Source organism: Podarcis pityusensis (assembly GCF_964106645.2).
Source record: "Podarcis pityusensis genome assembly, chromosome: W".
Lineage (NCBI taxonomy): Eukaryota > Metazoa > Chordata > Lepidosauria > Squamata > Lacertidae > Podarcis > Podarcis pityusensis.
Genome location: NC_138045.1, coordinates 25,532,171 through 25,548,582, shown reverse-complemented (window position 1 = coordinate 25,548,582; position 16,412 = coordinate 25,532,171). Strand labels below are relative to the sequence as shown.

The 16,412-nt window shown below is 42.6% G+C and overlaps 2 long non-coding RNA genes across 2 annotated transcripts in view; both read left to right on the top strand.

Annotated features, from left to right (window-relative positions):
- Positions 1-16,412, top strand: part of LOC308467831 — a 702,857-nt gene that overhangs the window by 36,802 nt on the left and 649,643 nt on the right. The gene's annotated exons all lie outside the window — the stretch shown is intronic.
- The window catches only part of LOC308467801, a 61,033-nt gene continuing 55,877 nt past the window's right edge, over positions 11,257-16,412 (top strand). The window contains exons 1-3 of the long non-coding RNA XR_013981295.1: positions 11,257-11,284; positions 12,452-12,525; positions 13,223-13,299. This is a non-coding gene — a long non-coding RNA (uncharacterized lncRNA). The remainder of the gene's footprint in view (positions 11,285-12,451; positions 12,526-13,222; positions 13,300-16,412) is intronic.

Sequence of the window (16,412 nt, the reverse complement as noted above, 5' to 3'; positions counted from 1 at the left end):
CCTGACCCTTGGACCCTTGGCTTCTTGACTCCCGGCTTTCTGACACTCGGACTCTTGGCTTTCTGACTCCTGGCTTCTGGACCCCCGTTCCTGCTCCTACCCCACCATCTTGCCCTCGGTCCTGACGTCCCCTGCCGGGACTTCAATCACCCGTGAACTGGATCATGATAGTTTGCTGTGACCAACCTATGTCCTGGCCAGGGTGCAAGATGGACGGAGCCCAGCCTGTTGATCATGTCACGGTGCTGCAGAACCTCCACACGCAGGTAGCTACACTCCAGGGGGAGGTTCAAGCACTTCAAGTGGCCCCTGTTGTGGCCCCGGCCCAACATGTTCCCCCTGTCCCATCGCCGGAGAGGTTCAGGGGGGAGCATGGGGCTCTTTGAGGCTTTGTAAGGCAGTGTTGGCTGATTTTCGCCACCTGTGCAGCAGACTTTCCCACCCCACGGAGCCAGGTGTGCTTTATGGTCAGCCTACTCGCGGGCCCGGCACTTTCTTCTTTTTTTCAAATAATTTTTATTAACAGGCCAATCACATCACATTATCCAAATCACATTAGTTCCAAATTATACAGCCGAATTTTAAATTTTGTTGGGGGTACCCATACATCAAGCTCTGAACGAGTCCAAACATCACTTAAATTACTGCTTTAATTAAACAGTTCTATCCAGTTCAATCCAGATAGTTCTTTATTACTTTCTTCATCTTCTTGTTGTTATCGTATATTCCTTTCTTTGCGATCTCTGATAATTTTCACAAGCAGATTGGAAACAGGTATCCTCTGTGTGGGTTTTGTACTCTCCAAAGATCATATCGCTCAGGGACAGCCGCTGTTCCACGTTTCCATAAAAAAATTAATCTTCGGTCTGTCCTTTAATTTTCTCAGAGTTGCCAAGTATATCAGGAGGCTCTGTCAGGTCAAGATTACATTCCAACAATCCTTCTCATTCCAATGGTCCTGATTCTCCTCCCCCTGTCCTTCTTTCTCTGGCAAGCCTGTCTTGGCGAGACGCCATTTTTTAACTGCGTCATAAAATTTTCCTCCGTTCTCATTGTTTACCAATCCTCTCTTTAGCTATAATCCATCCCACACAGTTCTTGAATTCCTGCTTGTGGCTAGTAAAACGCAACGATCTTATTTCTTTCTGGGGTGAAGGGTTATTAATATCACATAGTACAAAGGGGGGAAAAGTTTTTTTCCTCCACCCCCCCTTCATTCCAAACATGCAGTCTCATAATGGTAGTTCATCAGAAGATTTACTTATCCGTCCGTCACTCCCGGTCACAGAGATCCATTAATCAGCAGTCTTATATCTCGAGCGTTGCTTGATGTATGTGCTTCAGCTTCATTCCAATCATATGTTTCCAATTATAATTCCGAGCTGAAGCTAACCAGCATGCGCTGATTGGAATCGGCGTCAGGAAGAGCTGACCTCATCGAGGGCTCGTGCCAAGTGACCGGCACCCCCATCTCACGGATCCGGGGGTGCATTGTGGACACCGCTGGCAAGGCAGCCCCCCCACCTCCTGGGGGGGGGTAGGAAGACTGCATACTTCCCATAGCAGCCTCTTAATTACCTCGTATGGGTCAGAGAGATGTTATTGTCGGCCATCTTCCAATGCGCCACCTGGTGGCCCCCCGGGCCCGGCACTTTCTTAGGTCACTCTGTACCTTGAGGCCGACGACCCTCTGCTGGGGAATTTGGACGACTTCATTGCCGCCCTGGAGGGCATGTTTGGGGAGCCGAATCGCGCCCAGACGGCTGAAATGGCCCTGCAGAACCGAGTACGCCTCAGAGTTCTGTCGGTGGGCTGCGGACACCCTATGGAATGAAGCTGCCTGCCGGTTCCACTTCCATCAGGGACTTCATCCCTGCATTAAGGATGAACTGGCTCGGGTGACCCCCCCCCCAGCAGCCCTGACGGACTTTATCACGTTGTGTGTTAACACTGACACGCGCTTGTCTGAGAGAGATTCCAAGCGCAGATCGAGGGAGTCCCTGGGGTCCAGTGCTGCAGTGGTGTTGGAAGAGGAGCTCATGCAAGTAGGTGCGGCCCGCCGCTCCCTCTCTAGCCAAGAGAATAGTCGGAGGCGGGCCCTGGGACTGTGCTTGTATTGTGGAGAGGGGGGCCATTTCGCAGTAGAGTGTCCGGCGAAGAGGCTCGCGTCGGGAAACGCCAAGCCCCGGCTGCGCTAGGAGGGTCTCAGCCGGGGCCCAATCACTGCACACCCCATTTCCTGCTCCCTATCCGCATTCTCCTTCCCCAGGGGGGCATGCTAACCCTGGAGGCAATGACAAACAAAGCAGGGCAAAGGCTAATAGAGTTCTGCCAAGATAACAAGCTGGTCATCACAAACACGCTTTTCCAACAACACAAGAGATGACTCTGCACATGGATGTCACCAGATGGGCAGCATCAAAATCAGATTGATTATATTCTCTGCAGCCAAAGACGGAGAAGCTCTATAAAGTCAACAAAAACAAGACCTGGAGCTGTCTGTGGTTCAGATCATCAGCTTCTTACAGCAAAATTCAAGCTTAAACTGAAGAAAGTGCTGATAAGATAGGGAGCTGAATCTCTTAAAGCAGTTGTGAATAAACTTATGGTCATCAGTGTTTGGGGCATAGACATTTACTATTGCTATTTCTGTCCCTTCTGTTCTAATTACAATTATTAAGCATCGACCATCTTTCCTCTCTTATTATATCTTGTATTTCATAAGGCCAGCCTTTCCTAAAAAAAAATGTGACTCCCCTAGCATTTTCGTCTAAGTTTGTTGAAAGAACTTCTTTTACCCACTGACATTTCATGAGCCCCTTGTTCTGTCAAATGTGTTTCCTGTAATAAACCTATATCAGCCTTTAATGACTGTAGATATTTGAGTGTTAGGATTTGTTTTTTCTTTTCCTTTAACCCCTTGACATTCATACTTATAATTCTCATTATGACTTTAATCTGTAAGCTTTCTTGTCCTCTATTTTATCTTTAGCAAAATTGTTTGGAAGGCCTAATATAAACCAAATATACTAAAAATTATTATCGCTCCAACCTGAGTCATATATCAACCATGCTTATATTTAACATATGGATTACAAAATATATGAATAATTAACATTCTTACATATCTAAATATAAATAAGGCAGACTTTACCCATTATATCTATATACACACTGAAATTAACTTTAAGTATTCCCAATCAAAAAATTATTATTTGAAAATATTCAAAAAAGGAAGTAGAGAAAAAAAGGAGAACGGTGTACTCATGGACTATATGGAATTGGCGGAAATGACTGGCAGAATCCGTGACCAGGGAGAAGAGTCGATGGAGGAAGACTGGAAGAAATTTAAAGACTATCTTCAGAAACACTGCAAAATTAAGGAATGTTAGAGTGATGTTGGATTGAAAATAAGTGGTTTCCAGCTGTACAGGTTAAAGTTAAGGACAGATTAAGACTAAAGATCATGATTAAAGATGTTTAAAGAAATGGAAATTTGATAATAAAAGGGAAAAATTTAAAGGTATATGACATTAAGAATAAGGATTAGGTTTAAAAAAGTTGAAGTTATATATTTTAACATTTTATTAAATTAAAGATTGGGTTTAAAAAGTGGAAAAGAAACTGCTGGACAAATAATGTGGATTGGAATACAAAAGAGGGAGGTATGAGGAAGTCCAGAAAATAAGTAATGTAAAATTGGGAATAGAAAAGAGAGTTTGTTTTTAATTGTTACGTTTTGTGTTTTTATTGTTAAATTTTGTATTGTTTTTTTTGTGTGTGTTGTTTTTCTTTTTTCTGTGTTCAAAACCTTAATAATTTTTTTTTTTTTTTTTTTAAAGGAGAAAGGTGTAAAGTAGTTCTATCAACAGTAAAAAGGATTCTGAAAGGGTAGGCTCAAATATATACCAATAGCCAACAATTAATAATATAATATTAGCACTAACGGTAAGAAAAGAAAAAGAAAACTACTTAATACACTCAACAATAAAACAGAAATAAATAACGAAAAAAGGGGGGAACCAAATGCACGACTTCCGCTCTGTAGGAGACGCAAACGTTCACCCCTTTGAGCTCCTAGGTTCACATATATATATATAATAGGAGCTTTTAACTTGGCACATAAGGAGCCCTTTATATAGATAAGAAAACAACATATATTACTTAGTTTGATACTTATTAAATGGCAAATCAATATCTCCACGGATGTTCAGCGTTTATAGTAATATTTATTGTACCACTGCCATTATTAAATTGCTAATTTATCTGGGGTTTCATAGCTCTATACTAAGGAAGCTTTGTTCAGAGGGTGAATCAACATGAGTCAGTGGTTCTTCAATCAGGAAAGTCAAGTTGAAAGAGAGCTTCAAAATGGAGGGTGGCTGCCCCGCCCTTTTCCAAGTCAAGTAGGAGAGGGAGGAAGGAAAAAAATAGCCCCCTTACCCTTCACCTTGGCTCTTTATCCACATTTATTGCTTGTAAATAGGATATTGCATTATCATGATTTTGAAAGCGGCGCAGTTCATCATTTATCTTTAGGCAGAAAGTAGCCGGGAATATTGTGAAATGCTGTATTTTTAATTCCCTTGCTAGCTTACGAGCAGGGGCAAATAGTCATCTCTCTTCTGCCACCATTGGACCATAATCTGGGAAAATATAGATTTTGTTTTTCCTCCATTCAAGGGCTTTAGCATTTGATTTCCCCCAGAAATTTTTAAGAATATCATCTCGCACCCTTGTGCGTGCAAATTGAATTATTGTTATATATGTTTCCCCTCTTGCTTTCTTGGTTTTCAGTGGGAAACTTTTAACACCATTTATCTCCATCCTTAAATCCAGTTGTTGTAGCTCCAACAGTTCTGTTCAACAGTTCACAGTATATTCAATTGCCTGAATTCCTTCAGGTGGATGGTTTTTAAAACCTATAAGTTTAAGGTTGTTCCTTCTAAGTTCAGATTACAGTTGGAGTAAGCGTTTGTTGGTCTGGTTCTGAGCTGCAAATGAAACTTTCTCCAAGACATTAACACACTGTTTAATTGTATCCATGCGCGATGTTAAGACTTGTAAATCAATTCTCATTTGTGAAGTGTCTTGTTTAATCGCTGAAATTTCTGTCTTAAGCGCCCCCATGTCTTCTTTTATTTGGTTTCCCTGCTCCAGTTCCAATGCTCTGTTATCAAAGCTTTTCTTTCTTTCTGTGGCTTTAGGGGAGTTAGAACTGATGCATCTCACTTCATTTGTTTTGAGACCGTGTTATTATTTGACTTGGTCTTCTAGCCCTACGCAAGCCCACAGCGTCTTTTTGAAATTCGATATTCCCCAGCTGGTAAAGTGCCGATAAGCTCAGTTATAGTTGTTCTGAAGTTCCCTTCACAGCCTTCCTCCAGTCCATAAATCATTAAATAGGTTTTAATCACCTTTAATTTATGCTTCTCCTTGCATTCTTGCTGCGGAGCTTCTCAGTGTGTCTGCTCACACCTCCATCTCAAAAGCAGAAGTGATGATTAATAGCAAATATTTAAAAAGCTACAATGGGACCAATAATAATATCAGATCATACTACAGTGGTGCCTCGCAAGACGAATGCCTCGCAAGACGAAAAACGCGCAAGACTTTGAAAGAGTTTTCCGTTTTTTGAGTCGTTCCGCAAGACGAATTTCCCTATGGGCTTGCTTCGCAAGACGAAACGTCTTGCGAGTTCTTGCGAGTTTGTTTCCTTTTTCTTAAAGCCGCTAAGCCGTTAATAGCCGCTAAGCCGCTAATAGCCCTTAAGCCGCTAATAGCCGTGCTTCACAAGACAAAAAAAACGCAAGACGAAGAGACTCGCGGAACGGATTAATTTTGTCTTGCGAGGCACCACTGTATGCTAGAAACCACATTGCAACTCTTACCAGAAGTTAGAGAAAGGCTTACTTGGAGATTAGAATCTGCCCTTTTACACAAAAGGGATGTATTTGATAAAATTAAGGCAAGAATAGAATAATTTTATATCCATAATGATCCCGCACAATATGAAGAGGCCTTACTATGGGATACACTAAAGGCTGTTCTTACAGGTGAATTTGTAAGTACAAGCATCTGTATTAAAAAGGAAAGAACCAAAATGAGAGACACTTTAATGACAGAGATCATTAAACTTGAACTGCATAAACAAATTGGGAACAAAAAAAATCACATAGCAAATTAAATACAGAAAAGAGCTGAATTACAGACACTAGCAATTGCGAAAATATCTGTCTCTGTGCAATAGCTAAATCAAAAATTTAATGAATTTGGTGCTAAAAATTCTAAATTATTAGCATATTAGTTAAAACAGTGAAATCTCAAAAATAGAATCAGGTCTCTAAAAACAATGGCTCACAAATATTTCATTCTAAATTGTTCAGAAATCAATTCAAAACATTTTATAATAAACTATATACAAAGGAAAACTTGAACTTGGGTTCAATCCAACAATACATAGAAACTAGTATGTTAGAGAAAATTACAGATGAACAAAAGCAGTCCTTAGCAGCACCAGTAATGCTGGAAGATATAACTAAAGCAATCAAGAAACTTGAACCACATAAAGCATCAGACATGGGTGGTTTACCTGGAAAATTAAAAACAAACAAACAAAAAACAACTGAGATATTGCCCCATATGCAAAGATTGTTTTACAGTGTATTGCCTGGCAAGACAGTGCCTAAATCATGGAAAGATTCTATAACTGTTGTGATACTGAAACCAGGTAACGATCCAGAAAATCTAGAAGCATGCAGGCCTATCTCCTTAATTGGACAAGATGCAAAAGAATTAACAAGCATATTAGAAGATAGAGTGGCAAAATACTACCAAACGTAATCCACATTGCTCAAGCGAGGTTTGTAATAGACACATAGCAGATCCTATACAGAAAATACTGAATGCAGCGTAAAATGAAAAAGCCTTAGGAATACCCTGTGCAATAGCCTCTCTAGATGCCCACAAGGCTTTTGACAAATTTCATTGAAAATATTCCAGCTGCTATCTAAAGTGAACTTTGGAAATGACCTTATACTAATTTTTAAAAATCTGCAGAGCAGTAGCAGAGCAGGAATACAGGTAAATGGACAAGACTCAGAACACTTGAGCATGCAAAGAGGCACCAAACAAGGATGCTCTTATTATCTGCAGTGTCAATGGAAGCACTGGCTAGTGTTATCAGAACTAATCAGAAAATAAAAGGAATATTAAGAAATGGACGTAGAATATTATTGAACCTCTTTGTGGATGATATTGCCCTAATGATTTTGGACTCAGAGACATCCTTGTCAGAGGCCACCAGGGAAACTGAATCATTTGGGGAAATAGCTGGACTATTTATCAATAAAACAAAATCAGAACTATTACGCCTGAACGTCCCCTCAGAAATGCAAGCAAAAATACAAATCCATGCTGACACGACCTTACAAGGGGCTGCTCAGGATTTTGTGGGAAGCATGGCCTCCATGTGGCTGTCCCTGAATAAGTTTGGCCCAACTCATAGTTGCGGACATTCCTTAGACCTGGTGTTCACCTCTATGGACGTGGGTGATCTGACATTAAGTAAAAGTGAAACGAAAGAAGTGCCATAGTGGATCTCTCATGGATCTCTCAGCAGCCGTTGATACCATCAACCATGACATCCTTCTGGACCGTCTAGAGCAGCTGGGGGCACTGCTATGCAGTGGTTCTGCTCCTTTATCCTGGGCCGTGTCCAGAAAGTGGTGTTGGGGGATGAGTGTTCATCCCCCTAGACTTTCACTTGTGGGGTGCCTCAGGGTTCCGTCCTCTTCCCCATGCTTTTTAACATCTACATGAAGCTGCTGGGAGAGATCATCGGGGTTTGGGCTGGGTGTCCACCAGTATGTGGATGATACCCAGTTCTACCTCTCCTTCAAGTCAGAAACAGTGAGGGCAGTCAAGGTCCTGTGTAAGTGCCTGGAGGTGGTTGGAGGATGGATGGCGGCTAACAGATTGAGGTTGAATCCTGACAAGACAGAAGTAGTGTTTTTGGGGGACAGGGGGCAGGCGGGTGTGGGGACTGCCTGGTCATGAATGGGGTAACTGTGCCCCTGAAGGACCAGGTGCGCAGCCTGGGAGTCATTTTGGACTCACAGCTGTCCATGGAGGTGCAGGTCAATTCTGTGTCCAGGGCAGCTGTCTACCAGCTTCACCTGGTATGCCGGCTGAGACCCTACCTGCCCACAATCTGTCTCACCAGAGTGGTGCATGCTCTGGTTATCTCCCGCTAGGACTACTGCAATTCGCTCCATGTGGGGCTACCTTTGAAGGTGACTTGGAAACTACAATTAATCCAGAATGCAGCAGCTAGAGTGGTGACTGGGAGTAGCCACCGGGACCATATAGCACTGGTCCTAAAAGATCTACATTGGCTCCCAGTCAAAATAAAAAAAATCCTTCCAGTAGCACCTTTAAGACCAACTAAGTTAGTTCTTGGTATGAGCTTTCGTGTGCAAGCACACTTCTTCAAATACACACGAATTTCGTGCTTGCACACGAAAGCTCATACCAAGAACTAACTTAGTTGATCTTAAAGGTGCTACTGGAAGGATTTTTTTTATTTTGACTATGGCTGACCAACACGGCTACCTATCTGTAATTGGCTCCCAGTGCACTCCTTGAGAGAAAGGGCTGCTTTGGGGAGAGAGAGAGAGGGAGGGAGGGAGGGAGATGGTGCTGGACATTCCAGGATCCAGCCCTCGAGGAGAGGACTGCATTTCCTCCTCCCTCCCTGCTGTAAACGGATGAGCTCTCTCACATTCAAGGGAGGGGGGGACCCTTCCTAGCTGCTGCCATCCCACCCACGCGGGAAGGTGTGTGCGCTGGCTCCTCCAAGAGAGAAAGGGCTGGTTTAGGTTTACTCGAAAGGAAGGGGTGGGTTGGATCCAGGGGAAAGGGCTTCTACAGGTTTCGTCCAGTTCTTAAGGTGGTGTTTGAAGGCTGTCAACTCTGCAGTTGAGTTTACCCAATTTCTGCTTCGAACTATGGGGGAAACCGCTGTGGTTGACATGTGCCCCTGACTCATTTGAAAAACAGCAAGAGTCCTGGGGCACTTTAAAGGTTTAACACATTTATTATGGCATGAGCTTTTTGTGAACAACAATCTGTGCATCATGTTCTGATTATATAGGACCCTGTCCTCAATGTTATTTTCTTATGTTATTACAAGTATACAAAGTATGTATTTTTAAAAATATATTAATTTAGGATGAACTTTTCAGGTTTTATGGAAGCGACTATCATTTGTTATTATTTTTCTCATAAGCTCAGCCAAATATAATATGTTTAAGTTGAAGAATGACAATGGGAGAGTGTGGTAGATCACTGCCAGTTTTTGATATTGGATGGTAGATCTCAGGCTACTTGTAGCTGGACCTGCCTGCTGTAAGCCACCCAGAGTGGCTGGGAAAATCCAGCCAGATGGGCAGGGTATTAGTAGTAGTAGTAGTAGTAGTAGTAGTATTAGGCTACGAGTGATTGCCGAAGAAGAAAAGGCTTGCAGTGTAAGGCTTCATTTACAATAAATGAATCAACAGTCAATGTGTTTCCTAAAAAATGGCTAGCTGCTGAAGTATTGCAATTAAAGAATTTAAAGTGGATTGGTGGCATTTTCCTTCAAAACAATAGCAAGGGCTTCATATGGCAGCTTCACCATTTCCTTCCTTTGGTGCAGGTATTGTATTTTCAGTATAAACAGGACTCCATTTTTGCACCTATACACACAAACACCACTTTTAATTGTTATCCAAGACATGGTGGGAAGGAAAAAGGCCAAGCAGGACATTCTGGGATCAAATCAGAAATCAGTATGGCTTCTGTAATTCCGGAACTCTCCCTGGAAAATAGAGACACCAGGAAGGTGTCAGGCTTTGGGGAATTCTAACCCCCCCCCCCCCAGTGGCAGCAAGAGGCACAGAAAAACAAGGGAGTTCTTACTAATGAATTTATTACTTTTTTCAAATTAAAAAAAGGTGGCCCTGAATATAGGAATCAGGCATTTAGTGTTGTGGTCCCTACCTGTCAGGAATGAGCCAGCTCCTAGTGGAACTTTTCAGCCGGCTGCAGAACAGAGAGGTTTAGATTTGATGCAGGTGGAACAGCGGCCAGTGCCGACTCCCCTGGACATTGGAATGCCGGTTGCCAAGGGAACGACTGAGAGCGGGCTGGTGAGAGCCAGTGTGGTGTAGTGGTTAAGAGCGGTAGTCTCATAATCTGGGGAACCGGGTTTGAGTCTCCGCTCCTCCACATGCAGCTGCTGGGTGACCTTGGGCCAGTCACACTTCTTTGAAGTCTCTCAGCCCCACTCACCTCACAGAGTGTTTGTTGTGGGGGAGGAAGGGAAAGGAGAATGTTAGCCGCTTTGAGACTCCTTAAAGGGAGTGAAAGGCGGGATATCAAATCCAAACTCTTCTTCTTCTTCTGGAACACAGCCAAAGCTCTCAGGAAGCTCAAACAGGCATGAACAGACACAGAGATAGTCTATCAGAAAAGGAAGAGGCTGGAGCTGATCCAATAAGTCTGAAGAGTTGGTGAATGGGAGGGCTGCTAGACGGGAAGGAAAGCAAGAGATTAAAGGTGCAAAAGTTCAATATCTTCTGTAGGAACCGGAAGAAGTCTTCAGAAGGGTCATCTTGAGTGATAATGTCAGCGGCTTCGTTAGAGCCATCCGGAGCTATCTGTTTGTTTTTGCAATAAATCCTCCTTTTTAATTACGTACGTTACTGTATTATCAAGCTGGAACCTGGACTCCTGACACTAGCCTTTGAAATTCCCTCCCCCTTTGAATGTTAGATGGGCACAATCTCTGTTGTATTTCCAACACCTATGGAAGAGCTCCCTCATCCCAGTGTGCATCTGTATTGGAATTGTTTTTAGATATTTTGATTGGCTTATTGCTTGCATTTTTTATGCTGACCAGAGCATGATGAGAATTGCAGTCCAAAACATCTGAATGGCATGCCAGGGTGGCAAGGACTGATCTAATCCATGTGATTGGATCTTCCTACTTCCACGCATCTTTGATAACTGCTGAAAATATAAAGTGGAAGACTGAGCAGGTTCTACCTCCCTTTTCTTCCTCCCCTCTTGCTTCCTTGCAGGTGGAGAGAATATCAAGAACATAAACCAACAGTCTGGGGCCCATGTAGAGCTCCAGAGAAACCCACCTCCCAGCACAGACCCCAGCATACGGATGTTCACCATTCGGGGTGTCCCCCAGCAGATTGAGCTTGTGAGACACCTCATAGATGAGAAAGTTGGTGTGAGTTGCTGCTCCTTCTCTTCCCTTCTGTTTGCTTCTTCCTTTTTTAAAAATAAAATAATGTTTTGCAGATTACAGTACAGTATGATCACATCTTACACACAATTAACTTGTGTGATTTCAACCTTGTGTGGTTGAAAACTAACTGGTTGAAATCCTGCAAATTAATTGCACACAAGCTTGGCACAGAAAGAGCTTTTAAACTCTCTGCCTTGCTTAGAAGGTAAAGATGGTCACGCAGGGACAGATACGCCATTCCCAGAATGTAACCCTTGCACAACACACAATCATACTATACATTAAAGACCAATGATAGCAAAACATTTACATAATTTTCTTGTGTCATCATTACACCTTTGAGAGAAGAAAATGCTAAGGAGTAAACCTACAAAAATCCAGACTGGAGTCCCTAAAATGGTTGGATGGCGCCTTGTATGCCTACTTCGGGCAACTCCTGCAGCCAAGCTGATGCCAAATATATTGCTCTGCTTTCATTTGGACCACATCTCAAGGCAGAGAGGTGGATTTTGTTGTCTGGGTGGCCCAGGACCTCCATACACACTGCCCAGGCTTGCACCCCAGAAGAGGTCGATTTGATGCTGCTAACGCAGCGGTTTGACTTCTCGAGACAGATGGATGCCAACAACATTTTTGCCACTGTACAGACAGGAAAATTGTTCTGTGGCCCAGAGCCCCATTCAACACTCACTATGTACCTTGCATAAGAATTTTGGGGTCATTTACCAGCAAAATTAGACAGGCACCTAATGTCACAGTGTTCAGATGCCTATTTGAAGGCATTTTTTATTTAAGAAGACTTTCCCCTTTGGGTGACCTGATCACTTATGGAATATTAATTATTTGCAACTACAGTTTTATTGTTTCTTTAGGATTTGTAATACAAGAATTGATTGCTTTTAGAGGTTTGTAGGAATGATTTTATTGCTTTTTTTAGAAAGCAGGTTTTGTTGTGTTTCTCCTGTTTTATCTTGTACTCTGCTTTGAATAGCCTCTGGCCATGAATCTGTTTATAAATCTGTTAAATGAAATAAAATTATTCATATTGAGAAGCCTTCCACAGCTCCTTAACTCTTAGATGCACTCTCAATTACCTTGTAGCCTGAGTGACAGAAAGGTCAATTAATTACCTGTTTGTTCCTTCTCCAGTGTACTGGTCTGGGTGGCCCTGGGGGTTTCAGCCAGAGCCCCTTCAATCAAGCACCTGCTGCACCTCACCAAAAGTACGTAGCCATCTTGCTTGCATTCCCATCACCGTTAGATCCTCCCCACTCCCCGGCCCACCAAATATAGCTGTAGTTGTGATGGTAGCATTAAGCAGCATCCTGGGTTCATGATGCTTTTACAGAAGAACAAGTCGTCTATGCTTTTCCCTGAGAAACTTAAATAAATTCTGTAATTTTGAGGTGCCTGGATTGGGAGGGGGGAGGGGCAGGCAGGGGCTGTGGCCACATGCAGCCTTGGATGGCCAATAAATATAGTTGGGACTTTCCTTCCCATCATAAAGCTCATTGGTACCTTCCAGGAAGACTCTTGGATTATTGGTTGGGCAGGGAATGTTCTTGCCATTAATTAAAATCAAGTATGGGAAACCTGTGGCCCTCATGTTGCTGAACTACAACTCTCATCATCCCTGAACATTGGCCATGCTTGCTGGGGCTCATGGGAGGTGTAGTCCAGCAACATGTGGGGGGAAGTAGCGAAAGATTCCCTACACCTGGTTTTTTTTTTAAAAAAAACTCCACTGGAATCAGTGTTCTTTTTTAATATTGATGAGTTGGTAGTGAAACGAGTCCAGAGCTAATCTTGTGCATACTATGGTCTGTTTCAACCCTTTTTGACAAATTTTAATATGGACACATCATTGTGGATGGACCAGCTCCTTTTCCCTTCAATCACTAATGATCTTGTCCTCCACAGCGGTCCTCAGACCTTCATGACGCAGGGTTGGGGTGGCACTTATCAGACGTGGCAACAGCCTGGGCAGCAGGTTCCAAGTAAGTGTCTTGTAATCGTAGAGCTTCCAAAAATCACCCAGTTTAAGTTGATTGAGTTAAAGAGTGGGGGGACCTCTTGCCCTCTATATGTTTCTGGGCTACATCTCCCATTGACCATTGGCCATGCTGATGGGAGTCATAGTTCGGCTACATATGGAGGGCCACAGGTTCCCCACCACTGGACTCTTAAAGGAAACATTTCTTCAAACATGCAATATCTGGAGTTGTATATCATGCAGCACCTCAGTTTGCTACTGCTCAAGCACTGGTTAAACATGAGCATGTGAGAACTACTAGCAAGAATAATAGAATCTTAGAGCTGGAATGTACCCAAGGGTCATCTATTCCAACGCCCTGCAATGCAGGAATCTCGGTGAAAGCATTCATGACAAATGGCCATCCAAACTCTCTTTATAAACCTCCAAGGAAGGAAAGTCCACCACCTCTCATGGGAGCCTGTTCCACTGTTGAATAGCTCTTACTGTCAAAAAATTTTCCCGAATGTTTAGTTGAAATCTCCTTTCTTGTCACTTGAAGCCATTGGTTCGAGTCCTACCCTCCAGAGCAGATATTTGAAGATGGCTATTTCTTTTCAGTCTCCACTTTTCCAGGCTAAACATACCCAACTCCTTCATGCGCTCCTTGTAAGGCTTAGTTTCCAGACCCTTGATCATCTTGGTTGCCCTCCTCTTCACACGTTCCAGCTTGTGGAGCCCAGAATTGGACACAGTATTCTAGGTGGGGTCTGAGCAAGGCAGAATAGAGTGGTACTATTACTTCCCTTGATCTGGACACTATACTTCTGTTGATGCAACCTAAAATAGTGTAACCTTTTTTGCTGCTGCATCACACTGGTGTTTTTTTTTTAATGTATTTTTATTTTTTTAAAATATTGGTTTTCAAAAGTATGAGCAGTGCCGGCTTCCGGTTTGGCAGGGACACCATGAAGAAGTGCGGAATAGCCTCTCGGGGAATTCTGAGCAGCGCGGGGGCTTTTTAGAGGTCCGCAAGTACCCTGCGGACCTTGGAACCTCAAGGGGAATACCTTGAGGGACGGAGCACCCAGTGGTGCCCAGACGTGCTCTCCTGCTTCTTGGGTTTAAATAATAATCCGAGGACAGGATAGAGCTGCGGGCGCGAAGGGGAAGCACCTCGGACCTCACGCTGTGCAGTCTCAGGCTTCTGATGAAAGTGCCAAGTTTCCACGATAAAATTGAATTCCGAAAAATGGGATATTTTTAAACACTGACAATCGGGAGGAATTCAAAGAATTTGACCAGCCAAGGGATGCAAAAAGGGAGTTCGTCCTGGCTGCAGTGTAAAGATGGCGCAGAGAACAAAGACATAAGAACAAAGGCGGAAGTGAAAGTTCCTGCTGAGTAAGTGTAAAACTGAAACTCCTCAGAGGCACTGCACTGAGGCAAACGCCATTTTATAACGTTGAAAGAGGGGAAAGAGTTAAAAAGGGACTTTGTTTCTCTTCTTTTCTTGCGAAGACTTTGTGGCTCGGTGGGAGAAACAGTAACGTGCTGAGCTCCAGCCCAGAGACTCAGATACTTTGTATAAAACTTTATATAAAACAGAGGGGAATGCTGGCAACATTGGAAGGGACTGACAAGTGAAAGTGGGACAGAGCAGTAAAAGTTTTAAAGTGTGTTGCAGAGATCCCTAAGCCTCTCATCTCTGATTAAATGGACATAGAAGAGGTTTGAATTGAAACTGTGATCATTCTCATACCCCCACTGGAATGAGAAGGGAGGAATTTAATTTGGAAAAACGCTTTATACCCAAATATCCTTTGAGGATTAAGCCTGCGAGTGGCTAGAAAAATCACCTCCCTGGCTCCCTGATTGGATTACAACTCCACCTGGATCTATAAATTGGATTGAGCCAACAAGTGGCGGAAGACCAGAAAAGGACCTTTAAATTGAGACAGTAGTTGGGACAAGCTCTATATATTTCTGACTTGTATTACTTCTTTTTTCCTTTCCTTTTCTTTTGAGACAGTACTTGATGTGCATTTAAATGGGTGATCTTTAAAGTGTGTGGCTAAGACAAAGAAATTGAAAGCTATAGTGAAGAGAAGGGAAAACATCTGAGGACCCCTAAGGGTCATTGCCCAAATTACAATTTGTCATTAACTCGCTTTTCGGCTCTTTGGAGTACATGCTCCCTCTAGTGGTGAAAGTATAATATTGAGTTATATGCTTAAAAATGCCAGGGGGGAAGGGGGGTGTGGAATGGAGGAATGCCAGGGGATAGAAGACAGTCGAAACAGGAAGAAATTAAGGACTTGGACATTTTATGGTTAAAAATAAAGGAAGAATTTAAACAAAATGAACAACATATGGAGAAAAAACTGGCAGAAGTACAAGAAACTCTGGATAAGAAAATAGAGGGGGTGGGGGGGGGAGTTGTCAAATAAAATTAAAGATTTAACGGTTAGATCAAGAACAACGGAAGAGCTAGCAAAACGAACTCAGAAGGAAGTTAAGGAAAATAGGAAAGAGACAGATAGAATTAAAGAGGAAATGACAGAGGTTAGTAAAATACAAGAACAGATCTGGGACAACATGGCTCTGATGGAGATGAGGCAGAAGCAAAGAAATTTATAATTTAGAGGGGTAGTAGAAGAAACAAATGAAGATATAAAAGCAAAAATGATTAAAGAATTGGCAAGATGGATGGATATGAAGGAGGCAGAAATTGAATATACAATTGAGAATGTGTTTAGAATTAAAGTGAGATCGGTAAAAGCCAAAGCCAAATAACTGCCTGGAGATTAATTTTTTAATTCATTAGAGATGAGTAATGCAATTCTGAGAATGAGTTATAATAACAAATTATTAATTGATGGAAGACCAATCATCATTTTTAAAGAGATTCCTACCAGATTTTTACGAAAAAGAGACGGACACAAACAACTGGTGACTCTACTGAAGAAAAATGGAATCCAACATAGGTGGGAGTTTCCTGAAGGAATCTTTTTATTACAAAGACAAAAGATTTAGACTAACAGATCTCCAAGAGGTAAAGAAATTCTCTAGAAGATATGAGAAAGAATTAGGCAAGATGGAAGGAAGCCTTGTTGGTCCCAGATCCACCGGAGCAGA